Source organism: Aquarana catesbeiana, linkage group LG06 (genome assembly GCF_042186555.1).
Source record: "Aquarana catesbeiana isolate 2022-GZ linkage group LG06, ASM4218655v1, whole genome shotgun sequence".
Taxonomy (NCBI): Eukaryota; Metazoa; Chordata; class Amphibia; order Anura; family Ranidae; genus Aquarana; species Aquarana catesbeiana.
The window spans coordinates 334,367,939-334,394,554 of NC_133329.1; the positions used below are offsets into that span (position 1 = coordinate 334,367,939).

At 40.6% G+C, this 26,616-nt stretch overlaps 1 pseudogene; it reads left to right on the plus strand.

Annotated features, from left to right (window-relative positions):
* Positions 1-26,616, plus strand: part of LOC141148074 (intelectin-1-like) — a 51,972-nt pseudogene that overhangs the window by 15,567 nt on the left and 9,789 nt on the right.

The following is a 26,616-nucleotide window of genomic DNA, read 5'->3' on the forward strand; positions in this document are numbered from 1 at the left end:
ATTGTCCATAGGCATTGCTCTAAAAGCCTTCACAGGTTATCAGTTCTCTGCTCAGTTAGACCCCTTCTAACAAGCTCTCAGGTCAGTTAGACCCAATCAGGAAGATGGTGTTAACAGAGACAGTCCTGGGAGCCCTGGGGTGATCTAGAAGCATCTTATAGTCATGGCTGTTTAACTACTTGTCTACCAATGGCAGCTGGTAAAGCAAGTAATTAGCCTATAGCTTTTTTTTTTTTACAGAAAATTTTTATTAAACAAATCAACATTACAAAACACTTATCGTTCGGAATAACTTAGCCTATAGCTTATTTTGAATGACAGCTGGTAGCAAGGCTTTTGAGTTGAGTCATATCTTGATATAGCACAGTCTTACCTCAAAGGGTCCTGGATGTGCTTGACTAGGGCCAATTTAGACAGGAGCCAATTAACTTACCAGCATGTCTTTAGAGTGTGGGAGGAAACCAGAGTACCCGGAGAACATGCAAATTCCAGGCAGATGGTGTCATGGTTGGGATTTGAACCAGTGACCCTTTTACTGCTAGGTGAAAGTGCTAACCACACACCTGTTACCCTGAAAAATCTATATTTAAGATTTTTCATATCTTATAGATATGATGTGGGTTAAATAAGAGTTCTTTTCGATCAAGAGTGAAAGCTTAAAATATAATAACATTTATTAGGACACAGTTGAAAGTCTAGCTAATACACAATCGTCTATCTATCGCCTTACACCAAGGAAGAAAATATTAGGTTGAAATAAAGTATTTACATGAAGGAATACAGGGTATATTCCTCAATACAGTAATCTACACACATATTTAGTTACAAGTAAAAGGGCATTCCTTTCCCATAATTACCCATCCTTACCAAAGCTCCATTCAGCTCGCTGGTCTATCAGAAAGAGAACGGTTACCTCCCCCTTGGCTCTGAGTATATCAAACCAAGCTGATGTCTCATTGGTTGGCCTAGCTTGGATCATGATTGGAGGGCTTACTCCATAAGTCGGCCCCCTTTCATGCAAATCCTTGTGACTATGTTGGCCAAGTGTGTTAATTGCATTTCCCCAGGAAGTTAGGTCCAATGCATATCCCAGCATGGCACCCTTTCAAAGGAGTAGGTGTAGAACAATGGAATTGGCTCTCCATTGTTTGCATATACAAGCCTTGGCCCACATTCTCTGCTTTTAGCAAAAGCTTAAATGAAACCCTTTTTGCCTGGCTTTCATAGATGCCAGCTAAATGAAATATGTGCAATCTCCTTTAATATTTGGCACTTTCGGCTTTACCCTCTGAAATGAAATAAAACTCTTTGAGAAGAAAAAAAACTTTTAAACTCTCCATCTCTACAGTTCACACTTCGGGATCCCAGCATTGGTAGTCATCACTTGTTCTGGATGTCATAAGTCCAAAATAGAAATCATGAGAAACAGCACCAAAACAAAACAATAAGGAAAAAAAAACAAAAAAAACGAGGATCCTTGTTCTCAACAGTCCAATAATAACAATAGTCCGATAATAACAGTACGAAAGTCCATACGGCGAATCTGGTCCTGTTGCCCTTGCTTCTGGGACGGCCTTCACTGGTGATTCCAAGTGGATACAGCATACAATAATAGCCTGGGGACCAGCTTTTCCTGGCTTTCTAAGATTATACTTTATTAATGTGGACACAGGTAGAGAAAGAAAAACACAAGTACATTTAAAACATATGCATTCAACTGAATGCTTGTCTGGTAAGTCTGAGCCGTAAGGACCTTTGATTAGAATTGTCATAGATATACTGCGACATACTAATGAGACCCCTTTCCCAGTGACATGTGTAACAATTTGAATGGTTACGCCCTTCAGCCAGGTGTCTGATTTTCATCCCCCCATCTTTCTTCCTCCATTGTCATATGCCTGCAAGTACCTCTGCCCCACCTTCTGTGGAATACCACGTTGTGTGTGCGTGTATGACCCTTCACGTGTTCCGGGGAGTTTTGTTGCCATCGCAACTCACCACTAACTCCTTTTACTGAAACTGGGTACAGTTCAACCTTGGCTGGTGCCAAACCTTTGGGCATATAGCTCCGTCCTTGGCTACCGTGTGTAGCTACTGTATGAATCCTGCCTTTAGCAGGCTACGGAAGAGGTCATCACTTTAAGAGTTTTCAGTGCAGATTAGGCAGTGTCGCCTATGCAGACCAAAATAACTTGATTTCAGAATACGGATAAGTGTGATGTCATCAGTCACTAGTGGCTTCAGGAACAATCAAACTAAATTACTCTTAAGTACAATTGTACTATACTCCCTGCTATTTGCCAATCACTATGAGTCTCACCAGTCCCAGTATATCTATATGATATTCACACAATGCTCTTTGAACTTAGTTATGGCACGAAAAAGAAAACTGACCAACAAACAAAAAATTGATCAATGACCACATATGATGACTGCCCAATATTAGAACTGTAGAGAGGATTGTATGTCACATATACAACGAAAATAGTCACATGACCAGGTGTAACCAGGTGTTACTGTCATAGTTGGTAATAACTACCATGACATACATTTATATAAAACAATTATCCAATGTCGAAAGAGAAGAAGAAAAACTGTTGGAACTTGGTCCATCCCCAAAATGCTATAGGGAAACTTTAATATTCTATATCAACATTTCTAACCATTTTAAATGTTCTCCATATAATGTTCCCCCTACTCCCCTCTTTTTTTTTTAATTTATTTATTTATTTATTTATTTCACCCTAGTGACACCAAACTCAAGAATCACCATACAAAAAAAAAAAATAAAAAATAAATAAAGGTACTATAGGAAAGAAAGAAAAATAGTAAACATTAAAAAAAAATTTTTTTTAAAAAAATTAAAAATCGTTCTTCCCCCCTTTGTTTTTTCTTTCTTTTGTAAAGAAAAAAAATTACCGTTAAGAAAAAAGAAGAATAAAAATGGGAGAAAAAAAAAATGTAACAAATTAAAAAAAATTGAATCTGTATTCTGTCAAAAAAAAAAAAAAAAAACATTGAAACTGCCTTCAAACATTGTAGCTATTCAAAAGGCAACACCCTCTGTCGGTGGTGATTAACATATTAATTGACTCTCAGTGCAAATCTATTTGCAATTCAATCAGGCCACAAGAACTTGTATTACAGAGAGCAGGATCTCTGTTTAAAAAAAAAAAAAAAGTTTAAATGTTTTTCTTTTTAGAATTTAGTTGGGCCTGACTGCAATTAATTGGATTCAAGGCTTCTCCTTAAAAAAAAAAAAAAAAAAAAAAAAATTATGTTTCAAGGTCCTCTGTGTTTCAAAGTACTTTGTCCAGTCTGGGTCCAATCATTTATCCTTGTCTGTGTATGTCTCCTAAAATACAAAACTCAAAAATTAATAATACCTCACTGTACCTCTCTGAGAGGTTCATAATGGACTAACTCGTAGTGGATGATTGGAACAGACTTTCAGCTGAGATAATGCGTCCATCCACAGTAAGTACAGTCGAAAATGTACAGACACACCCACATATCTGTACTCTGACAAACAAAAAGTTATAGGAAAACCTGGTGTGTTTGTAAGTACTTAAAGTTTAAGAAGACAACCTGTAGACATAAAACCTTTACACATATTAACAGCACATGCGTCAATTTGGAAGGACAACCAACACCAGATCTACTGAATCCATAAGATGCCACAAGGTGCAAAGCAATGCATTGTTATGTATTTTCCACGTATCAGAGTGAATGAAACTTCACTCTAAGCCACAGGAAAGGAAAAATTATCAAAACAAAATCCCTACAGTTTCTCAGAGTTATAGGGATCGAGATCTCTTATCTGTGCACAGGTTATTTATTCGCGAATACATATAAACTTGTAAAAAAGTATTAATTTAAACTGGTACCAGTATTGAGCTCATTACAAACGAGAAAAATTAATAAAATAATCATAAACAGTACAAAGCATGCGCATTAGTGTGATCACACTTATTGATGGCCATAAAAACAATGTACACCCCTACAAAAAAAAAAAAAAATCTTTCTTTACACATGGACAGTTCATACCCATGCATTCCATCACTCAGACACACACATTCATTTAGATTGAACCCATACATTGTGGATAGAGCTTTGTTAATTACAAATGAAAAGCTAGGAGTTTCAGGCCTCTGGGAGAATACAAAGGAAAGAAGAGAGAGAAAGAAAAACCAACACAATGGACTGTTACACCTTACCTTTGTTAGGCGCGTATTTTACGCATATGTACAGCAACCTACAATACAGCTGCTTTATATGTACATTTATTTTCAGGAACTCACTTAACCTGAAAAAAAACTTGTAGAAAACAGTTATTAACTCTATCCCCCTCTTTTTTCTCTTTAACTTTATTTAAAGCAAACAATACATCATTCATACGTGTATATTGGTAAATGGTCCATAACATTCCTATCTGGATATAGTGACACTTAAATGCCATAGAACTCTCTAACATAACTTATATATTGTATTGCCACCCCGGCTTTAGTGTAGTGGTTTGTTTCTCGATGGACAAATTACTCCCTCCATTTTTCCAATTCAAGGAGTCAATAACGTTTCTTTTAAAGGATTGGAATTCTTTCACAAACTCATCCCGTTCCTGTTTAATTTGTCTAATCTCCTGCTGTAAAGCCTCATTTTCGGCTTTAATAGTTGAGGAAGGGATGTATGATTTTGCATTTTCATATTTCCTAGGCCCTTCACCCCAGCGCGGTGAGTATACTTCCACATCACGCCTCTTGGTTGTATGTTGCTTGTGTTTAAATAACTTTTTCCCAGAAGACAAACAAAACTGTGAAATATGCCCCCATAACCCACACGTGTAGCACTTTATCTTTTGTAAAGTATTAAAGCATCTCTTAACAACTGGTGTGGTTTTAGGCCGAGAATATTCCATGGCTCCAACTTGATTAACCACTTTTCCTGTCTTCCTAGGAGGTCTAGGGATATTTACAAAAGAGCTCTCACCTTTTAATGAGTTGTTGAAATTAACAACTTCTCCAGGAGGAGATAACTTCCTGTTGTCTCTAGAAATACTCAACCTGGTTGCATTACAATCAATGGTATGTGTAGATTGCACACGCTGCACTGGGCTGGAAGATACCTTAACCTGGCCACTAGGCCTTCTCCCATCTAAGAGCTCACAGCTCTGTTGTACATTGGTTGCGTGTGGAATGTGTTCCTTAGTTTTAATTTTGCCACTGAAAGCAGCCACACTCCTGAGTGTTTTTACCGGTTGAATTGGATATACATCTGAAATACCCTCATTTCCTTCACTATCAAACCCCAGACATGTTGGATTTCCTTCAGGAGAGGAGAGGGTCTGGATCCTACCCTTGATGGGGAACTTGTCTTGCTCCTCATTTGTGGATAGCTGGTCCCCATTGTTTGGTGGGTCTGTGACCATGGTGCATTCTCGATTTTCCTGTGGCTCCGCGATTTCTCCCATCGCCACAGGAAAAGTAGAATTAGGACCCATATCTTCACCTCCCCAGTACTCTTCATATTCCTCTGTGTCCCCTATTTTATAGGCGCAAGTAGGTGCCGTAGCATTAGCATGTTCACATCTGCTAGCCCCAGCCACCTGTCCTTTGAGAATTGAAATTGTTTGTAGCAACTGTGACTCTGTTTGTGTGCACTGTGTGTGATCTATAAATTTTCCTTTCTTAGTTTCATGTAACTGATTTTGGATCACTTTATATGCAGTAATTATGTGGTCCAGTTCAGTCTCCACTTTGGTTAGCATGTTTTTATACTGTACCACTTCTTTTTGAGCCAATTTGTACTTTTTAACATTTTCCTCCTGTGAGGCATTAACCATTTGATTAAGGGTAGTTAAGGTTTGTACTTGGTTATGTAAAGCTGTATTCTCCTTTTCCCTCTTAGAAATTGTACTATTTTTATTATAGACTATATCTTCTAATTGCTGTATTTTAGCATTCATAGCCATGCAAGCCGAATACATGCCTGCTACAGCTAAACTTTTGAGCTTTTTATCCTTTTTGGTTGTTTTAAATTGTTCTTCAAATAACTCTTGGACATAGTCCCAAGGCAAACCTTGTAATCTAGCATCACATGCAAATTCATTGCTCTTATATTTAAGAGTATAACTTGCTACAAACTTTTCTAGAGAGGACATGGCTGCCATTATCAACAAATAATATGCACAATTTGTAAGCTGAATTAAGTTAAATGTTCCCCTGTACTATACAGTCACTATAGAAGGAGGGACAAAACAATAAACAGAAACTCAAATAGAATAAAAATTCTGAAAATACAGTAAAGTGTAGAAAATAAAAGATATTTTCAGCTCTCAATAACACAATCTTTCAGCTTAATGGAGACACACTCACTAGCCTGTAGCCTACACACAATAGACTGTAGTTTACCTTGTCTGGGCCTACACCCGCAAAACAATAGACCCGGGGGATAAAGGGAACAATAGTAAAGCCACCAGGATCAAATAGGGTGGGTAGCCCTCTAGGTTTACAATATAAAGGTAAACACAGCCGTGTTTACACCAATGTTAAACCAAATTCAGTTTAATAAAAAAAAAAAAAAAATCTACCACAAACTCAGATCATCAAAATTTTTTTTTTTTGCATAGGGTTTATCCTTAAAAAATTTATTCAAGGTATAATACAGTATGCTAGAGGCACCTTATACCCTATAATAATAATCTTTATCAAATATTAGCTTCAGTAACAAGACGTCCACCGTTTTGTACTTTAACTCACGCCAATGAAAATATTACTGCTTGTAAATTCCTACAGCTAAAAAAAAACAAACAAATGAACCAAACTACTCCCTTGTAGCTCATTTCCAATGTCCTACACACAATACTATGCCTTTAGTGGACACACCATTTAAATTAAAAACAAAAATCTGTTGAACCTTTTCAACAAAACTAAGACCACCCTCAATCGGTGTCTTTCCAATGAAACACATGTACTCACCATGCAGCACACTCAAACCCTGGTTAGATAGAGAGCAATGAAGCTTGGTGAGCACAAAAGAAACAAAAAAAAAAAAAAAAAAATTTCCCGCTCTGTACTTCCTCCCCATTACATTTATCCGGATTATAATGGTACATCCAAAGTACTTTTTTTTCGAGTATAATTACGGGATATTAAGCAAAACAAAATATGTGGTGTATCCTCCCTCCTTTTTAGAGTTCATCTAATACCCACTAATAAAACAAACATTTACCTATATTTTTCCCTAGATAAAATTGTTCTGACCTCCAATTTCCGGGACAAACTGACTCAGTTTAAATTCCCCCAATAACCTTAATCTGCCTTACACAAATCTTGGTATTATATTAAATACTTTCAGTCTTGTAATCTACTTCAGTGGTCGCCATTCTGTTACCCTGAAAAATCTATATTTAAGATTTTTCATATCTTATACCGTCATTCTGTTGGGAATGATTTGGGTGGCTATAAAGCCACCCAATCACTTCTACACTGCCCAGACTCCTTATACTTCCTGTTTATAGGACACAAGTGAAGGAAAATCTGTTGAAGGGGACACAAAAGAACCCTAACAGGGGTTTTATCCCTTCTCGACTCTATCTAAAAGCAAAAACCTTTCGGCTTTATATATTCTTAAAACAGAAAATGTAGTTCAATATTGCCACAGACAGAAGTCATTCAGGGATGTGCTCTCTGTACTAGAGCAAGCTGGCACCAAGTAATTGAAGGTGTTACTGAGTAACTCTAACTTTGTTAAAACATTACCACAATGTAGTTTGTACAACAAAATAGCCTTCACTAGAGCATGCTATAAATTAAAGTATAACTAAAGGCAAAAAATATTTTTTTTTAGTTTCGGATAGAGTGGAGATGGATACACCTGTCCATTTTTATTTCCGTCTGTGCCCCCATTTTTACTGAAGGTGAAACTAAAAGAAAATTCCAAATTTTATCTCCAAAAGGAATAGAGGAATAGAAGGGAAATATTTAAATTGGGTCACTAGCTGTTGGAACCCTGGATGCAACCAGGGTTCCCCTCACTTTGGTGGGATTTCCCCTCACTACTTGTTTGGTTACGTTTTTTTTTTTTTTCATTTTGGATGGAGTAAGGGAGGGTTATAACCCCTGTTGGCTTGTGTTTTGCCATATTTACCTCATTGGAGAGATTTACCTTCATTTTCTTTCCTATAGCCAAAACCGGAAATGAGAGGAAATCCTTGCAAATGAAGGGAATCCATTGGGGACCCTGAGGCCACCGGAACTAGTGTCCCTATTGGAAGGATTACCCTCTATCACTTTTTTGGGGACAACTAAAAATGTGGGATTTTCTTTTACTTTCACTTTCAATGATAATGGTAAACCGAACAAACAGAGTAAATTAATCTCCCTAACAGGGGCAAAGACAGCAATAAAAACTGAAAGGCGTTCTAATCCCTGTCCTTGCTATCCAAAATGAAAATAAAAATGTTTTGCCTTCTGTTATACTTTAGCTTTCCATATGATTGTGATATGATCAGGAAATATCAAACTTGAAAACGAAACAGTGAGATGACTAGAGAGAGCTCTGCCTGTCTGTTACATCTAGACAATGCTGTAGATCGAACCAGTTCCTACTCTTTTGTCATAAAATTTATTATTTTAGAACTTATCTGCTTCTGATGCTAAATGCCCTTCATGCTGCCCATAGGTGTGCGCAGCCTATTGCATTAGGGTGTGCACCCCAAAGCTCCAACACATACTACCGATCACTCACAATGAAAGGGAAGGGGCTGGTAAGTTACATATTTACCGGCCCCTTCCCCTACTCATCCTAAAACATCCCCACAGCAACAGCCAGAGGGAGAGGAAAGTTGGGAAGCCGGAAGCACTGCGAGGGGAAGGAGGGGGGGGAGCCAGGGCAGTAGGGGGGATCTGTACTGCACAATGTGATTAGGGTGTGCCTGGGCACCCCTGGCACAACCTGTGCGCACGCCTATGATGCTGCCTATCACGTACAGTAAACTTGATGTTAAAAAATCGTTGCCATGGCAGCCAGTCGGTTTAAAAACTGATCAGTGTTTCAGTTGCAACAAGTTTCACTTTTGCATCCAAGTTATTTAAAAAAAAGTTTGCCCTTTCCATTTCCAGTCTATGAAAATCAGTCATTGTGGTTTAATGGGGCACTTCATAGGCAGCTTTCATTTTTGCACAAAAGTGACGTGCTCTGGGTGTCAAATATACCCAAGCTATGCCACATTTTTTATTCTTTTATTTTAAACTTTCCACAACTTACTGATCATGCTAATACTGTAAGTCATGAGCAGGAGATAAAATAATATTTTGTAGGTATTCCCTGAGACCCTTCACTGTAAAAAAGTTGAAAAGACCTGCTTTACAAAAAATATATTTCAATTATAGTAGTTTATAGAATCCAACCGAGAAGACCCACATGTTGCCAACATCCCAAATTGAACAATATTATAAAGAGAGTACCCCCCAAAGAAGTACTAAGGGACTTTTAAGGCAACTGATCAACAATTGATGAAAAAAGACATAGAAATTTATTATTATAAAATTATGTGATGCATACAACACCGATAAAGATTTGCATGTACAACACAGACAGAATCATATAACCAATGTAAAAATGCAGGTCCTTCAGTACTAAGCCCAACGCGTTTCTGGACCTGTGTAGAGTCCTTTCTTCAGGGTGATAATTATATATAATAATTATAGTATTATATAACTGAAAAAACACAAAATTGTGACTTTAAAGGAGAAGTACAGCCAAAGCTTGTTTGGCTGTACTTCTCCTGTGGATCACAGGAATGCAATTCTGATGTCACAGAGGCTCGGGAAAAATCTCGCACATGCTTGGACCGGCACCCAGCTCAGCCTCTTACTAAGCTGCTGAGAGGCTGTGCTGGCCGCTCTTGCCCCCTCCACAACCCAGCACTCCAGTGAGCTTGGGGGGGGGGGAGCAGACAGCCGGTGACTGACAGTCACCAACTCTCTGCTAACAGAGCTGTGGGAACAGAGCGATCTGTGGTGTTTGAACGTTTGGTTCTCAGTGTTAGAGCCAGCGGGAGACAGATGCAGCATGATTTAAAAAAGAAAAACAGTCCTATACTTCTCTTTTAATGTTATGTTCCTTCAGATAATATCACCAGTCTTCAGAACTAACAAGACATCTTAAATCTCTTGGCATGTTGGAATGAGGAACAAGCAAGCAACATTCTAAATACAGTCCACTCCAACATTAAGGGTGAAAGGTACAGAAGCTGCAAGGAAATCAATCAGTATGACAATAATGAGAGAGGTGAGATTCAAGAAACATAAACACATACAGTATACCTGTGAAAGAGTGAGCTAAAGGTGTTTAGAGTAGGAGATAGCTGGAGAGATTGGGGTAGGGAGTTCCAGAGGATGAAAGGTGAGCATGGAGGGAGGAAACAAGGAAACTAGAGAACAGAAGGTCTTGGGAGGACAGGGAAGATGGTTTGGGTGATATAATGAGACAAATCATAAAATATAGTGCAATGAATCATGATTATTTCTGTGATGACAGATGGGATTTATACCTTGACTACTGAGCATGGCATTTCCTACCAGACCTTCTGTGACATGACTACTGATGGTGGAGGCTGGACCTTAGTAGCCAGTATTCATGAGAACAGTATTACTGGAAAGTGCACAGCTGGTGATCGCTGGTCCAGCCAAGAAGGCAACAATAAATACAACCCGGAGGGAGATGGGAACTGGGCAAACTACAATACATTTGGTTTAGCAGATGGAGCAACCAGTGATGACTACAAGGTAACAAATACTAAAATGCATAATAACTAGTGAACGTTTACTACTTTTTTGTGTCTTTTTCTGGGGAACTAATACAATGGATTTATCTGTATCCTTCTGTTTAAATTATAGAGAATTTCAGAAATTACAGTCCCTCATACTCTTCTGTTTTTATATTTCAACATTTAGTGACATATCTGTTTTGGCCACAACTACAACAATTTATCCCTGCTTCCAGTGCTATAACTTGCACTTAGTTTTGATAGCATTTCATGCATCAGAAAAAAAAAATAGATCATGCATGGGACCTTCAAGTTATCAAGAATAACTGTAGAATAATATGATAACCAGATCAAGAAAGTGATGCACAGATCAACCAAACACACAGCATAAGTAGGACAAATAAATGGTTATAATATGCCCTTTTATGTTCTTTATGCACGCAGAATCCCAGCTATTACGACATTGAAGCCAATGATGTGGGTTTATGGCATGTGCCAAACAAGACTCCACTGTCCCTGTGGAAAGACACTGCTCTTCTTCGATATTACACAAAAAGTGACATCCTTTCAGCCCATGGAGGGAATCTCTTTAATCTCTATAAGGTAATCAAACTGCAGGGAACTACACATTTGATAGCATAGCGACAACTGCTATACTGATTCCAAGCTTCCCCAGTGACACAAAAGGTATGAGGAAGCAACTGAAATGTTAAAAAAAAGTTTAAAATAAGTAAATATAATATACTTTCCTATCTGATTACAAATGCTAGCAGCATAAGGCAGCAGGAAAGCAGCGCTATTGCCGGTGAACATGCCTGTCAGATCACACATGCGGGAATAGTGGAAGTTAATGGGGCTAGAACCTGCAAAATCCAAAGTTCTCACTGAAGGCTTGTATGCAAGTTCTTTGCCATAAAAAGTGTATAGGGACCTGGGTCCTGCCCCAGGGAACAAGTATCAATTGGAATTTTTTTTTTTAAACGGACGTTTTTTCAGGAGCAGTGATTTTTATAAAGCTTAAAGTGAAACAATAATAATTTCAAATTCCTTTAAATATCATGCCTGGGGGTGTCTATAGTATGCCTGTAAAGTAGCGCATCTTTCCCGTGTTTATTACTGTACCGCAGCAAAATGACATTTCTAAAGGAAAAAATGTAATTTAAAATTGCTTGCGGCTGTAATATATTGCTGGTTCCCGGCAATATAGAGTAAAAATCAAAGAAAAAAATGGCGTGGGTTCCCCCCACCAGTCTATACCAGGTCCTTCGAGTTTGGTATGGATAAATCCATAACAGACCCTTATCCGAGCACGCAATCTGGCAGGTCACGAAAGGGGGGGGACGAGCGAGTGCCCATACCAGGGGCTGAACCATACCAGGCCACATGCCCTCAACATGGAGACGGTGCTTTGGGGTCCCCCCAAAACACCTTGTCCCCATGTTGATGGGAACAAGGGCCTCATTCCCACAACCCTTGCCTGGTGGTTGTGGGGGTCTGTGGGTGGGGGGCTTATCTGAATCTGGAAGCCCCCTTTAACAAGGGGGCCCCCAGATCCCAGCCCCCTATATGAATGGGTATCGGGTACATTGTACCCCTACCCATTCACCTAAAAAATCAGTGAAAATTATCCATCATCCTCTGGTCTTCCTTCGGTTTTCTCCCTCTTCCTCCAGCTGCTTCTTTCCCTGCTTCTTCCTCCATCTTCCTCCACTTCTTCCTCCGGTCTTCTCCATCTTCCTCTGGCTTCTTTTTCCCCCGCTTCGTCCTCTGGTCTTTCTCCTCCGCCGCTCCCACCACCGTTCCCACCGCCGTTCCCACCGCCGTTCCCACTGAACATTCAAAAAACTAACCTCCTCCGATGTTGCGATGGGGCGCATGACGTCACCCCAAGACCCCACCACTTCACCGCCCGGGGCATGATGGGTCAGTGATGTCACAAGGGGCGGGGTCTCCTGTTGACGTCATCCAGCGGCCACGCCCCATAGTTATATATAAAATGTGCGCTATGGATGCGGACAGATCTGCTGGCCGCAGCGTCGGAGGAGGGTCGTTGTTTTCATGTTCAGCAGGTTAGTGGTGGGAGCGGCAGAGGAGAAAGACCGGAGGATGAAGCGGGGGAAGAAGAAGCTGGAGGAAGATGGAAAAGACCGAAGGAAGACCGGAGGAAGATGGAGGAAGAAGCGGGGGAAAGAAGAAGTCATTTTTAATAAAGGAATTGTCAACAACCAGCTTTGTCTTTTGTCACATTTCACAGCTTTTTTAGGTGAATGGGTAGGGGTACAATGTACCCGATACCCATTCACATAGGGGGTGGGCTGGGATCTGGGGGCCCCCTTGTTAAAGGGGGCTTCCAGATTCCAATAAGCCCCTTGCCCGGAGACCCCCACAACCACCAGGCAAGGGTTGTGGGGATGAGGCTCTTGTCCCCAATTTGAGAGCATGTGGCCTGGTATGGTTCAGGAGGGGGGGCACTCGCTCGCCCCCCTTTCCTGACCTGTCAGGTTGCGTTTTCCAAAAAATAAAGGGGGCGGGCTTTCCATGTGATGTCAACAGATGGTCACGTCCAATGGCTGTGTAAGAGACACCAGACAGTGGGTGACAACACAACGGAGGAAGACGGCAGCGAGGAAGAACACAGCAGTGGGAGAATTAGGTGGGAGAGACTTTCAGGTCGCACAAGTGTGAAAGGAGCCTTATGGACCTCAAGTTGTATGAAAAGTCAGCCAAGTGTGAAAGGAACCTAATGAGATTAATTGATTACGCTTTTGAATTAGGCCCCATTTTCACTTGTGCGACCAATGCCTGTGTAATCTTGCGGTATATGGGCCTCAAGTCGCATCAAAGTCAAACCAAAGTAGTGCAAGGACGAATTTGACCCACTTGCAGGATGCAGTGAGAATAGTGCCTAATTCAAAGGTGTTATCCATGAATCTCATTCACACTGCTGTGACCTGAAATTCACACTGCCACACTTTGCTGCTGCAACTTGGCTCCAACTTCTGGGAATGCCTGTGTAATATTGCACTCTGTGTACCTCAAGTCACATGAAAGTCACACCAAAGTAGTACAGGGACTACTTTGAAGTTGTTGAAACTTGAAGTAGCACAGATATGAATGGTTATCATTGAGAATCATGTGGTACATTCAACTCGGAGGTCCAAATTTGCTGGAAAAGTCACCCAACTGTGAAACAAGTCATATATATTTTAATAGAAAGGAGCTCTCATTTATATTTGCATAGTCCTTACTGATTTACATCAGCAGAACAAATGCAGGAAGTGATGTGTGCACATGGGCCAGAAGGAAATGTGTGGTGATGCCAAACAAATCAATGAACCCCACCCACCCCCACATTGAGTAAGCACAAGTACATATGCTACACTTACCCGGCAAATGAGCAGCACCTCCTGTTTGCTAAAGAGGGACCTCGCCATGTCCACCTAGATGGAGATCCTGACCAGCACAGGAACTTCCGGGTGATTACAATTACTCATTTCCGGTTCAGAAGGTGAAACCATGCTCATTTGATCGCAACCACAATTAGAATTTTTTTATTTTCATTTATTTGCAAATATGCACATTTGTATTTTTATATATGATATTTGAAGGTAAATTTAAGAGAGTTCGATAAGAAATGATGTCCCTGGGATAGCATACAAAGGCTAAGGCCCAGTTTGAGTCCTGGTTCACACTGACAGCGGGAGGAAATAACGCGAGTTCAGCTGAACTCACATGATTTAATTCCCAACTGCACGGGGAATTTCAGAAACTTCTGAGCAGGTTTCTGCACTGATGTCAATAAAAATTGCACCCCGAAGTCGCCAAAAAGTAGAACAGAAACTACTTTTGGAAATTGCGGCGCTGCACCAATTAGAACGGTGCAATTGCCACCAATTTGACAAATCGCACCAATGTGAACCAAGGCTGACACATACAACACTGCTGAATTCATTACCTGCAATTCTCCAGTCATTTACTTGCAGGTGTCCTGAAGAGATTTGTTTTTTGGTGCACAAATACAAGGTTTAAAAGAAAGATATTGCACTTCCCCAAAACCACCAAAATTAATTTTAAATAAAAGATAGAAAAGAGGAAAAAAAACACAACAAGCTCAATAATGTGCTTTTATTTTGCCAGCAGCAACATGTACATTCATTTACTAGCTTCAAAAAAACATTCTTCAGGATACATGGTGCTACATTTAGCAAAACAGTTAGAAATTGGGTTTTAAGGGCCCTGCTCATAGAAGCTTACAATCTAAAAATTTGTCTAAACCTTAGAGTGAACACAGCTTTACTTTCAGTATATAGCGGGTAACATTTCATACTACAACTCACCCATCAGCCCACATCATTTTTATTTGCAAAATTATAGAAACATACTTAAAAGTAAATATTCTTACAAAGCATTCCAACATCATATTAAAAAAGGCATATATTCAAAATATAACACCCACCACCAGCCCACAATCCACACACATACATAGGTGACCATATTCTGCTGGAAGCTGCATTTCTGTGTACATGATTAAGCAATGAGATTAAAGAGTAGAAGGTCAGCACATGCTCCCAAACCATGTTTGCATGGTCAGACAGGAACAATATGCACATAACATTGACAGCATGGCCACATAAACCCACTTTTGATGGAAAAAATGCACAAGAATTTCATCAAACAAACAGCCCTAGTTGGGTGTTTGTCAATATGCACAATATCATTCCTTCTCCCCCAACAAATCACAGCAAAAAAACCTGGCCTTCTTAGGTCAAACAAACCCCCCCTACTGCAGCCCTTTATATAAGATAGGTTGTATTGTTAGAACACTGACACACGCCCAATAGAAGAACGCGCCCACCAGTATCTTTTAATCGGTCTCTTCGTGTATGTCTAAAGTGATTGCACCTGATGAGCAGGAACACATATTACTATTTTAAACTGTGTTAGCCCTTGGCTATGTGCATCAAATCTCCAACTACAGGCCAAAGATCAAAGTCCATTTGCATGCACATAAACAAAGCAATAATTTTCTAAGCATATGTACCTGTGCAGTGTAAACCCTAAAAGTCCATTTGCATGCACATAAACAAAGCAATAATTTTCTAAGCATATGTACCTGTGCAGTGTAAACCCTAAAATTTGATATGTCTCTGGGCATGATTAGTGCTAACAAACATTAACATCAGTCCGTGGCTGCATTGAGCTTCCAATCTAAAGTTCAAAACTAACTTTCTTACATTATAGACTATTTTGACAGGAGACAAATAAAATACCAGCATGTCTTTGGATTGTGGTGAGAAACCCACAAAGGGAGAACATATAAACTTTAACACAAGCATTAGCATGTTGGGGAATTGAACTAGCAATCCCAGTGCTGTTAGATGGAATTGCTACCTGTAACGAGCCCCTTGCTCACTCGGTTCCACTCTCCCGACACTCCTCTGCTGCTATAGAATCAGACTGCAGATCGCAACATCTGATTACTCGGTCATCCAATGCTCCGGGATTAGAACTACAGCTATGTGCCGTTCTAACCCAGTTGTGATAGCTCAGAACAAACACCAGGCAGGCTGTATGTAAGTTCAACCAGGAATCTCCTTTATTCAAAAATACAGGCTCTTTTATACACTAACAGTGGAGGTGCATACCTCCTGCTCATATTACTTTAACAATACATCTGTAACCTAATTAACCTAATTAACATGGGCTAATTAACGAATCCCTTTAGACAGCCTAGATGACTCAGACATGACCTTTAGGCCAGACTGGCCTTCTTGTAGCTTAGAACCCCAAATCAACATTATCACAATAGCAGAGTTAATTAACACAAACAACAATGGGGATCTAATGACTCTTAGATCCCATACTAGAGACTTATTTACAATACACATTCTAGCAGACAACAGACAGGTAGCTGGAATTGATGACATTAGCATTTAATAGTAGGAGTCCCAACGGAATGAATCAGTCACTATTCCAATATGGCAAATCCAGGGTCCCCAGAGTCTGTGTGTCCTGGGGGACCAGGACCCGAATCCACAGTAATACCACCTCAAGGGACCCCAGGCATACAGCTCACAAAGAGCACCGTTCCCCCAAATGCCAAGGCCCACGATCAATCGGCAAGAGGCTAGCATTCAGTCCCCTCCAAAAGTCTCTCTCCTGGCTAGGTCTGTCACACTACCCATTTAGCCAGTGGGCAGCCTCACGCATGTTGTCTGCATCTCTGTGGTGTGAACCAGTCCTAAGACCATAGCCATGCTCAGTGTCACAAGCAATATACAATATATTGTCCGAAGTATTGGGACCCCTGCCTTTATACACACATAAACTGTAATGGCATCCTGGTCTTAGTCCGTAGGGTTCAAAATTAATTTGGCCCACCCTTTGGGAATGCTGTCCACAAGGTTTAGGAGTGTGTCTATGGGAATGTTTAACCATTCTTCCATAAGTGCATTTGTGGGATCAGGCACTGATGTTAGATGAGAAGGCCTGGCTTACAGTCTCCGCTCTAATTCATCCCCAAGGTGTTCTGTTGTGTTGAGGTCAGGACTCTGTGCAGGCCAGTCAAGTTCCTCCACCCCAAAGTCACTCATCCATGTCTTTATGGACCTTACTTTGTGCACTGGTCCAAATCATTTGGTGGAGGGGGTATTAGGATGTGGGGTTGTTTTTTAGGGGTTGGGTTTGGCTTCTTAGTTCCAGTAAAGGGAACTTTTAAGGCATCAGCATACCAATACATTTTGGACAATTTCATGTTCCCAACTTTGTGGGAACAGTTTGGGGATGGCCCCTTCCTGTTCCAACATGACTGCACACCAGTGCACAAAGAAAGGTCCATAAAGACATGGATGAGCGAGTTTGGGGTGGAGGAACTTGACTGGCCTGCACAGAGTCCTGACCCGAACCCGATAGAACACCTTTTGGCTGAATTAGAGCAGAGACTGTGAGCCAGGCCTTCTCATCCAACATCAGTGCCTGGCCTCACAAAATGCACTTCTTCAAGAATGGTCATAGACACACTAAACCTTGTGGACAGCCTTCCCAGAAGCTGTTCTAGCTGCAAAGGGTGGGCCAAATGAATTTTTAACCCTACGGACTAAGACTGGGCTGCCATTAAAGTTCATGTGTATGTAAAGGCAGGCGTCCCAATATTTTTGGCTAGATAGTGTATCTGGCAAGATTTACAATGATGGTGGAACCCTCCTACACATAAATACTACATTTAGACATAGTTTTAGGACCTGGGAGATGAGACAACTTCTCTACCTGAAGCGGCATGTTTGGGATTTGAACCCAGACCCTCAGCAAAAGTTCTAACCTCTAAGCCACGGAGCTGCCACATGTGAAAGCCTCCTACACATAAATACACATAAATACTGCATTTCTTTGGACATACAGGTGATGGAATTACATTACTCAAGAGTTATTCTTCTTGATTTATTCTGTGATATTTGGTGGCTCTTTGTGGGTGAGTGTAGAATAGTGATATTACCCTCAAATTTTTGGGAATTACATTTTGATTTCTGATGTTGGTACACATTTCAAATTTTTGGACTCAAATTATGATTATTTGGAAATAATAAAAAGCACAAAAAATTGTGACTCATTGTAAATTTGCATCAGCAATGGTATTGTTTGTGGTTTGTAAAGACACCTGTGTGAGTTTGGGTAAAGATTGTTGTGAGATGGAGAATAACAAATGAAAGTGACAGAGAAAAATATATTTTATCAAAACATTCCACATTCTAGCATTCTTAAAAACAAAATAGTTGAAGTAGAAGCAACAATGTTGCAAAGGAAAATTTATTTCAGCAAAAGATACATTTCATCTCAACATTAAGGCTGGCTTCACACCTATGCAAATTTGATGTGGCTTACCCCACATCCAATTCGCAGAACATTTTAAAATCTATTACTTTCAATCAGTCTGGTTCACATATGTGCGTTGCATTCGCACTCCGCATTGCCCAAAAAACGTGTGTGTTTTCTAGGCAGTGCGGCTGCGAATTGCAGGCACATATTCTTTTATGGGAATGCATCTGATTCGCAGATGCGTTCCGTTGTGAACAGGCATTCTCTCCCCCTCCTCACTACACCTCCCCCTCTCCCTGCTCAGCTGATCCGCAGCTACAACAGAGAGGAAGCGCTGAACAGCTGCTTTTTCTCTTCGCACAGGGAACGGAGCTGGAATTTGCACTGGACTGGTGTGAATCCAGCCTAAAAGGATTTATTTGGGGAAGTTACAATTGTACCATTAGAATCAATAACTAAAACTTGCACTGGACTATAATAGCACCGATTTTCACTCCCAAAAAATGCTCTTTAACACAGCGCTCATTTTGGTATTTACTATAGTGCCCTAAAAAAAAGACATTGGAGCTAAAATGAGAGCTATTTGCGAGTCTGAGCATGCTCAGTTGTTTTGGCATCTAGTTGTACAAAAAAAGGGAATGTATCTCTTCTCAGACTTTTAAAGATATTTCAGTGTAGAAATCACTTTTTCACACAGTTTAAAAGCAGATTATCTTTAAATAATATACTGCGTATTTCAGTACCATTTAGGCAATTATATCATGCTCTAAACATTATTTCCATGTGCAATTCTCCAGGTTTTAGCAGAGTAAGGGCTTGGGCGCTATTTGTTTTCAGGGAACTATAGTAAATTAGAATTTGGGAGTATTTTTTTTACCAGCGCTATAGTGAATACCGTTTTAGCGGTAATTAGCGCTGCAGTGATATAGTAAATGACCCCCAGAGTCTCTTGGGCAGATAAAGAAAACCGATGAGCAAGTCAACTAGCAAGTAATACCGCGTACAGACGATCGGACATTCCGATCGTGGATTTTTGTTCTGAAGTATGTTGGCTCAAACTTGTCTTGCATACACACGGTCACACAAATGTTGTCAGAAATTCAGAACGTCAAGAACGTTGTGACGTAAAACACTTATGATGAGCAGAGAAAAATGAAGTTCCAGAGCGGAAGAAGAAGAAGAAGCCAGTGCGGCTCTTCTGCTTGTTTCCGAGCATGCGTGGATTTTTGTGCTTCGGAATTGTGTACACACGCTCTGAATTTCCGACAAGTTTTGTTGTCAGAAAATTTGAGAACCAGCTCTCAAACATTTGTTGTCGGAAATTCCGACAGCAAATGTCCGATGGAGCATACACACGGTCGGAATTTCCGACAACAAGCTCACATTGAACATTTGTTGTCAGAAATTCCAATTGTGTGTACTCGGCATTAGACATTTCAAGTTTTGTTTGAACCAACCCTTACATGTTCATGGGAAAGCTATTTTCTGTCTTGTAATTTTATTGGTTATGAAAGAGTAAATAACAACATTGACACCCATGTAGGGGTTAGAATATCTGATAGGGGTTTTTCCTGGTGATCTTATAACACTTATACCCTCACTTAATGTGAAACTATTTGTGTTTCTTCTAGAAATATCCTGTAAAATATGATGCTGGGACGTGTCCAGCCAGTAATGAACCTTCTGCACCAGTTATTTACGATAAGGGAAGTGCACAGGAGACGGTCAGACTGCAAGCACCCTTTGCAAGAGGTATGTTTTTTATGTATGGTTTTGCAGTGTATGTTAAAGCTTTCCACATCAGAATAATAATTTGCAAAGTTATATTCTTGTTGAAATGATTCCTAATAGGTCAGTAGGTGTTTGTGATAGGTCAGTAATCAATAGTTGTCCAGTCTTATTTATCAGTGTGCACTAATTAACTAACTTAATTGACCAAAACACCAATGCAATTCAAATTCTCAAATTCCATTTAGAACAGAAAAAAATCTGATTGGTCACTAAGTCAGGCCTATAGCTCTACGATCAGCTAATGCTTACTGCTGATATGAAAAATCTAACTTTGATTCAGGAGGGAGGGGGTCTGACATCTGAAGAGAGATCATCGCTTTCATGCAAAGATCAAGGGTTCTTCAGTATAGCATGCTGGCTGGGGACATGCCAAAGACAAAAATGTTTGCCCCCTCCAAACATAGATGGGAATCTATCTCCACATCCCTGGCCTAGGCACTGTGGCTGTATTTGCTTGGGGGAAAAGTTGATTGGGCAGAATGTGTTTTCTCAGTCAATTGCTTATTGTAGAGCTTCCCCCTCTGTGGGAGCAAACATGATTTTATTTAGTTACAAATATTGATCAGCTAACTGGCACAGATGGCCACTGCCTAATGTTCTGGTATGAACTTTATTTCATAGAAAATCTGCCACCAACACTATGACTTCCAAAGCTCTGGCCATTTAAAGTGATTGTAAATGTCCATTTTTTTCAAATTAAAATAACAAACATGTCATACTTACCTCCTCTGTGCAGTGGTTTTGCACAAAGCCGCTCGGATTCTCCTCTTCTCGTATCCCCCTCTGGCACTCCTGGCTCCTCTCCCCCAGGTTCTTGCTTTAGGCACATTAATGCAGGCTCGCTCTAAAGCCCCGCTCTATGTGTCCATTGACAAAGAGCTTGACTTAGTTACATAGTTACATAGTTACATAGTAGGTGAGGTTGAAAAAAGACACACGTCCATCAAGTCCAACCTATGTGTGTGATTATGTGTCAGTATTACATTACATATCCCTGTATGTTGCGGTCATTCAGGTGATTATCTAATAGTTTCTTGAAGCTATCAATGCTCCCCGCTGAGACCACCGCCTGTGGAAGGGAATTCCACATCCTTGCCGCTCTTACAGTAAAGAACCCTCTACGTAGTTTAAGGGTAAACCTCTTTTCTTCTAATTGTAATGAGTGGCCACGAGTCTTACTAAACTCTCTTCTGCGAAAAAGTTTTATCCCTATTGTGGGGTCACCAGTACAGTATTTGTAAATTGAAATCATATCCCCTCTCAAGCGTCTCTTCTCCAGAGAGAATAAGTTCAGCGCTCGCAACCTTTCCTCATAACTAAGATCCTCCAGACCCTTAATTAGCTTTGTTGCCCTTCTTTGTACTCGCTCCATTTCCAGTACATCCTTCCTGAGGACTGGTGCCCAGAACTGGACAGCATACTCCAGGTGCGGCCGGACCAGAGTCTTGTAGAGCGGGAGAATTATCGTTTTATCTCTGGAGTTGATCCCCTTTTAATGCATGCCAATATTCTGTTTGCTTTATTAGCAGCAGCTTGGCATTGCATGCCATTGCTGAGCCTATCATCTACTAGGACCCCCAGGTCCTTTTCCATCCTAGATTCCCCCAGAGGTTCTCCCCCCAGTGTATAGATTGCATTCATATTTTTGCCACCCAAATGCATTATTTTACATTTTTCTACATTGAACCTCATTTGCCATGTAGTCGCCCACCCCATTAATTTGTTCAGGTCTTTTTGCAAGGTTTCCACATCCTGCGGAGAAGTTATTGCCCTGCTTAGCTTATTATCGTCTGCAAATACAGAGATTGAACTGTTTATCCCATCCTCCAGGTCGTTTATGAACAAATTAAATAGGATTGGTCCCAGCACAGAACCCTGGGGATCCCCACTACCCACCCCTGACCATTCTGAGTACTCCCCATTTATCACCACCCTCTGAACACGCCCTTGTAGCCAGTTTTCAATCCATGTACTCACCCTATGGTCCATGCCAACGGACCTTATTTTGTACAGTAAACGTTTATGGGGAACTGTGTCAAATGCTTTTGCAAAAGCCAGATACGCCACGTCTACGGGCCTTCCTTTATCTAGATGGCCACTCACCTCCTCATAGAAGGTTAATAGATTGGTTTGGCAAGAACGATACTTCATGAATCCATGCTGATTACTGCTAATGATATCGTTCTTATTACTAAAATCTTGTATATAGTCCCTTATCATCCCCTCCAAGAGTTTACATACTATTGATGTTAGGCTAACTGGTCTGTAATTCCCAGGGATGTTTTTTGGGCCCTTTTTAAATATTGGTGCTACATTGGCTTTTCTCCAATCAGCTGGTACCATTCCAGTCAATAGACTGTCTGTAAAAATTAGGAAAACGGTCTGGCAATCACCTGACTGAGTTCCCTAAGTACCCTCGGATGCAAGCCATCTGGTCCCGGTGATTTATTAATGTTAAGTTTCTCAAGTCTAATTTTAATTCCGTCCTCTGTTAACCATGGAGGTGCTTCCTGTGTTGTGTCATGAGGATAAACACTGCAGTTTTGGTTACTGAAGCCCCCCGATTCACTCGTGAAGACTGAGGAGAAGAATAAATTCAATACCTTTGCCATCTCCCCATCCTTTGTAACCAGATGTCCTTCCTCATTCTTTATGGGGCCAATATGGTCTGTCCTCCCTTTTTTACTGTTTACATACTTAAAGAATTTCTTGGGATTTTTTTTGCTCTCCTCCGCTATGTGCCTTTCATGTTCTACCTTAGCCGTCCTAATTGCACCCTTACATTTCTTATTGCATTCTTTATAAAGTCTGAATGCTGAGGATGATCCCTCAACCTTGTATTTTTTGAAGGCCTTCTCCTTTGCTTTTATATGCATTTTTACATTGGAGTTAAGCCATCCAGGATTTTTGTTCGCTCTTTTAAATTTATTACCCAATGGGATACATTGGCTAATGCCCTTATTTAATATGCTCTTAAAGCAAACCCATCTCTCCTCTGTATTCTTTGTTCCTAATATTTTATCCCAATTTATGCCTTTTAGCAAGGTTTGTAGTTTAGGGAAGTTGGCTCTTTTGAAATTCAGTGTCTTTGTGTTCCCTTCATGTTTCTTATTTGTGTGATTTATACTAAAACTAATTGACCTGTGAACGCTGTTACCTAAATTGCACCGTATTTCCACATCTGTGATCAGGTCTGTATTGTTGGTAATCAGTAGATCCAGTAATGTTTTATTTCTAGTTGGTGCGTCTACCATCTGACCCATAAAATTGTCCTGCAAGACATTAAGGAACTGGCGAGCCTTAAATGAATGCGCGGTTCCCTCCGCCCAGTCTATGTCTGGATAATTAAAATCCCCCATTATGATAACACTTCCCATCCTTGCTGCTAATCCAATTTGTGATAGGAGATCCGTCTCCACTTCCTCCCTCAGGTTAGGGGGCCTATAGCATACTCCCAGTATTATTTTCCCCTTAGCTTCATCCCTTTGGAGCTCTACCCATAAGGATTCCACCTCCTCTCTAGCTCCCTCAGTGATGTCATCTCTCACATTCGCTTGTACATTATTCTTGATATATAGGCATACCCCTCCCCCTTTTTTACCCTCTCTATCCTTGCGGTATAGGGTATACCCTTGAATGTTTGCCAGCCAATCATGAGAGCTGTTGAACCAGGTCTCTGAAATTCCCACAAAATCCAAATCCTCCTTGTACAACAGTATCTCCACTTCACCCATCTTGTCCGCCATGCTCCTGGCATTGGTGAACATGCCACATAGTTTAGACCGGTCTCATATTGTCCTCGTATTGGGTGTTTCAAGATTGCAACTAGGACTTGCTACTATACTCACCTTGTGTTTTTGTGCTTTGGTTAACCTACCACTAATGCCCCCAATACTACCCTCTGGAATATCTTCGGCGCTGGCTATCACTGTCTCTGGACCCTCCCCCCCATCGCCTAGTTTAAAAACCCCTCTAACTTTTTGGCCATCTTCATTCCCAGCAGATCTGCACCCTCCTCATTTAGGTGCAGTCCGTCCCTTCTATAGTACCGGTTACCGACTGAGAAGTCGGCCCAGTCCTCCAGGAACCCAAACTCCTCCTTACTGCACCAGCTCTTCAGCCACTTGACTTGATCCTACCCCTTTCTTTCCTCACTTGCTGACATTGATAGCAGCGGGAGCCGATGGCTCCCACTGCTGTCTCTCAGCCAATGTGGAGGGAGGGAGCCACATCGCTTGATTGAGGCCAGGCTCAGGTAAGTATAAGGGGGCTGGGGAGCTGCATTCAGATGATTTTTCATTCTTAATGCAGGGAATGCATTAAGGTTACAAAACCTTCTGCCTTTTTGTACCCAGGTAGTGGACCGGCTTATGCATTCACACTTTCCAATAGTAAAACCTACACAAATTTCTCAACTCACGGTGGCTACATTGGGATAAGGACATTTTAACAAGTTGCCTAGAGCAGAGACCTTGCTGTCATTCAAAGACCCACACTTCAAAAATAAAACATCAAATTCAACTGTTTGCCATGAGTAACAGCTCTAGAAACCAGTGGCGGCTGGTGCTCAAAATTTTTTTGGGTGGCGCAAACTGAAAAATTAAACTGTTAGTAACGCATGACTGTAAATAGCCATTTACAGTATCTCCCAAAAGTGAGTACATCCAGGGGCGGACTGACCATTGAGCCACTCGGGCACTGCCCGAGGGCCCTGGGCCACTAGGGGCCCCATCAGGGTTGCCAGCCTCAGTAAAACCAGGGACAGTATGTATAAATCTGTGTTTTTTTTACATCTGTCTGTGTATACTGTGTGTACATGTATGTGTATACTGTGTGATTGTATACTGTGTGTGTGTATACTGTGTGGCCCCATAATCTCTGATTGCCTGGGGTCCCCATAATCTCCTATTGCCCGGGGGCCCCATGAGTTATCAGTCCGCCCCTGAGTACACCCCTCACATTTTTTAAAAATATTTTATTATATCTTTTCATGTGACAACACTGAAGAAATGACACTTTGCTACAATGTAAAGTAGTGAGTGTACAGCTTGTATAACAGTGTAAATTTGCTGTCCCCTCAAAATAACTCAACACACAGCCATTAATGTCGAAACCACTGGCAACAAAAGTGAGTACACCCCTAAGTGAAAATGTCCAAATTGGGCCCAATTAGCCATTTTCTCTCCCCACTGTCTTGTGGCCACCATTATTTTCTCTCTGAAAACTTTCTGAGGATCTGAAAAAAATAACTGTCCACGTCATGATTCCCATAGCAGCTGTGTGTCCGGCATCCCGCACACACTTAAAGGGCCAGTATTTTATTTGTATTAATTTTTTTATGATCAGTAGCTTTGGGGGGGGGGGCGCCTCTGCGCCCCCTATGGGTGGGCTGCCACTGCTAGAAACATTATTTAAAGCCAATATCCATGGACTTGTCAATGGGCTATTATACTGTATTTCCTATATATACCGTATAAAATATATCTAAGTAGTAATTTCTATGAATAGTGAATCTAAAACTGTATTCTGCAGATGAAATTACTGGCGGTTTTATCCAGTTCCGAGTAATTAACAATGAAAATGCAGCAATTGCTTTATGTCCTGGAATGAAGGTCACCAACGGCTGCAATGCAGAACATGTAAGTTGTAACCAGTGTGAGAAAAACTGTAATTGTTGCCTTGTGCATGCATACAGTGAGTTAATCATAATTTTGTGAGTGCAGTACTAATCACTAGTATTCACTACCCTCATTTTCTAAATTTTGTCATTTAACATTAAATAAAATTAATTAAAAATGTGTTTTTTTAAAAGGGGCTAGCTATAATATCTATGATTTTGTACAACTCAAGATTCTCCCACACTAAAATGTCACATCTCTACAGCATGTACACAAATATAATTATTAGCACACACATGAGAAATCTTAACAGCACATTTCTCATTAAATGTATAATATGCAAATAACACACACTCTACATCTACACATACAGTATCTCACAAAAGTGAGTACACCCCTCACATTTTTGTAAATATTTTATTATATCTTTTTATGTGACAATACTGAAGAAATGACACTTTGCTACAATGTAAAGTAGTAAGTGTACAGCTTGTATCACAGTGTAAATTTGCTGTCCCCTCAAAATAACTCAACACACAGCCATTAATGTCGAAACCGCTGGCAACAAAAGTGAGTACACCCCTAAGTGAAAATGTCCAAATTGGGCCCAATTAGCCATTTTCTCTC